Source organism: Capsicum annuum, chromosome 5 (assembly GCF_002878395.1).
Source record: "Capsicum annuum cultivar UCD-10X-F1 chromosome 5, UCD10Xv1.1, whole genome shotgun sequence".
Lineage (NCBI taxonomy): Eukaryota > Viridiplantae > Streptophyta > Magnoliopsida > Solanales > Solanaceae > Capsicum > Capsicum annuum.
This window is the reverse complement of record NC_061115.1, coordinates 203,111,073-203,114,342: the sequence shown is the minus strand read 5'-3', so window position 1 is coordinate 203,114,342 and position 3,270 is coordinate 203,111,073.

Below are 3,270 nucleotides of genomic sequence, written 5' to 3'. Positions count from 1 at the left end.
TAATAATGCACATGTATATTATAAATACATACATCTGGAAAGATACTAAATTCCAATGCACAAATAAAATTACTGCATATGTATATTTTAAATACATATAGCTGGCAACATATGTAAGTGCCACTAATCATATAAACAGAATATATATGTATATTATAAATACATACAGCTAGAAATATATTTTAAGTCAAATACTTATCTAATATATCTTACCGGCTCCATCCATGGTACACACAACTATGAAAGTGGCAGTATACATTCCTCTAAGATGACTTGCATCAACAACTATGACAGGTCTACAATGATCAAACCCTTGAATGAATGCAGTTAGTGCTACAAATATATATAAAAACTAATTGTCTGCATTCTTTTTCATTATTATATGAACCTGGATAACTAGTGTTTAATACATGTATGTATGGAGGTAGTTTCTCGTATGATGCAGATGGTTTTCCTCTTAACTCTTCAAGTGTTCGTTCCTTAGCTCACCAACACATAATATCTGTTAAATCTATACCCATGTCATCCTTCATGTCACTTTTAATATCAGTTGGACTGTATTTTTTCTTATGGCATTTAAACTTTGGTTTGACTATACCACCAATCAACTTACTAGTAGCATAAATCCTCTTATACTAAATATTCCAAATACGCCTATAGCAGATGCACTAAATAAAAGTTCATAATTACTGGATCTGCACAACAATGTATAATTGCAAACAAATACAAATACATATGCTCAAATATAATTAACAAACATTGATAAAAGAAAAAATTAAATGCAGAATACATTACTAAGTTTTACTAGATCTTACAGATAATGACTGAAACTTCTCTTGAATTGTATAATCTTCCATCACCAATTTTAATATACTTTTTGAAACATAAACTTGTTCAACCTCAATATGTTGTGATGTGGATCCGAGATAATAACTCTAGTTGTATCCATTTCAAAAACATCAAAACATTCTTCTGAAGCAGGAACAATTAATGCTCTTACAGTACTTGTATTTACAACTTCACTCACAGTGACAGACATCTTTATAGTTTCGACATTACACAACAATGAACATATCAATGTGTTGAAACTATCCTTGTCAGAATTACTTACATCAAAGGTAAAAAACTCATATCCTTCAACTCCTTTTTCTGCATAATGGAAACCTTCAAACCCATGTCATTATGTATACATATTTGCACTGCACTATTTGTTAATTGATACTTGATTTGAATGTATTTTCAGGTCAAATCAACATTAATGTGAGAAGCTAGTAGTTTGTACAGTTGGTTATATGTAGCGTTTATGCTCAGCAATATCGCATCACTGATGTAATCTTCATATTATTGTTCATATGTCCATCTACCAGAGTGTTTAATAAGAACAACTATGCTTCCCATTTTCTACTCTAAAAATTACAAAACAATAAAAAAAAATTAAATCTGAAATACGTACTATAACATCAACTAATTCGGTAATACAAAAATTCGAAACAGATTCAAAAAAAAAATTAGTCAAACACTAGTTATCATAAACTAAAATTCAAATTTAATGATTAAAAATTCCATATCAAATTTCGAATGACATAACTATAAAGGCAAAATTTGAAATTGAAAAACAAAATTTTGCCTAAACAAGTTTTTTTTGACAATTGAGAAAATTGATATACGATCTAAAAAATTTTGAAACCTTTGACTGCTACACAAATTTTTTACAAATTCTTCAGCAAATTTCATACTTTTATTTTAGTAAAACCACAAATACAATTAAATTGATAATAAATACCTTAAATTGCACTGTTGTATTTTTAATCTCTTCTATAAAATGTTAGTTGAGCAGCAAAACAAAAAAACTTGCAGGAAAATGTTTTTAAATGTGAATCTATATTTTGGATTTGAAATGAGAAGTTGATTATGGAAAATATTTTTGAATTTGAATTAGAAGATGTAATTTAACGATTGTGGTAAAAAAAAAAAAGAGTTTTAAAAGATTAAGAAATCTATAAAATTAAATGTCGCTTAAATTAAGGAACCGTTTTTACCTTATTAAACTCAAACAGAACGGAGTTAAGTTAGAAGTAGAATCTTTAATTGTATATGTATTTAAATAGCAACAGTTTACTCAAATACAAAATATATATTGCTATTTTTTATAATTCTGAAACTGTTGCTACAAAAGTTACAATTAAGGCTCTATAGTTGCTATTTCTGAATTTTTTTCTAAACCTAACAGAAGTAATATGCTACATAGCCCTGCTCATGGAATAGAAAAAAATATCCATTGTCTCGTAATATATCTTTTGCCATGCCAAACTTTAGATTTGATTGATTTGGTGAAGAACGTCGAAGATGTCGTTATTAACATATCTATGAAGAAAAGACATTGATAGACAAAATTAAATTAGACTAAAAGAATCATGTGAATCAAAAAATTGAGTGGAAGAACACATTCGAACTAAGATTGAAAGATAAGAATATAGAAAGAAGTAGACAGACCATGGATGAAAGAAGATTCTATAGAAAACTAAAGGAAAAGTATCTTTTAATTCTCAAATGAAAGATTGGTGACATTGACCAACTTAAAGGGTCAAACATAGTTAAGAAACTTGATTAATTTAATTGTGGAATTAATTAGTATTTTTAAAACTTTCTAATCTTTTCAAAAATATAAAATAACCCACACCCCTTTCCTCTCCAAAATCTCTCCCCCCTCTCTCTATTAGTTTCTCTCAAAATTCTCCCAACCAACAGTTCTGTAAATTTCTCCCTTCAAACTCCGATGACTTGAACCTCCGGCGACAAATAGTTTTGAGTTTATTTTTGACTTTCAACCGGTAATCGATATACCAACATTCTCCAGAAACAAAAGGTTCGAGTTTTTTATGGCTCCTTTTCGAATTTCACAGGTAAAAAAATTAGGGCTTTTTAGTTATTAAGAAAAAGAGGAACTTGAGTGAACTTGTCTTCTAGTATAGATTATAATTTAAATATTTATTGCTTAAATTTGAAATGGGAACTCAAGAAAATCCTAATTTGTGGTATTTCTACTCTTCTCTTTCTGAAATGAAATATGATTTTGTTGTTACTATAGTCTTGTTCTCAAACTGTTGATTCATTTTGTTGGAGTTTGTTGTGTTTTTTGAAGTTTGTTTTTTGTTGTTTGTTTTTTTACAAAAAAAATAACAATGTTGGTGTTGTTTGTCAATGTTGATGCTCTTGTTGTATATGTTGTGTGTGTTGTGTTGTTGGTTGATTTGTTGGTTGTGGGTTGTT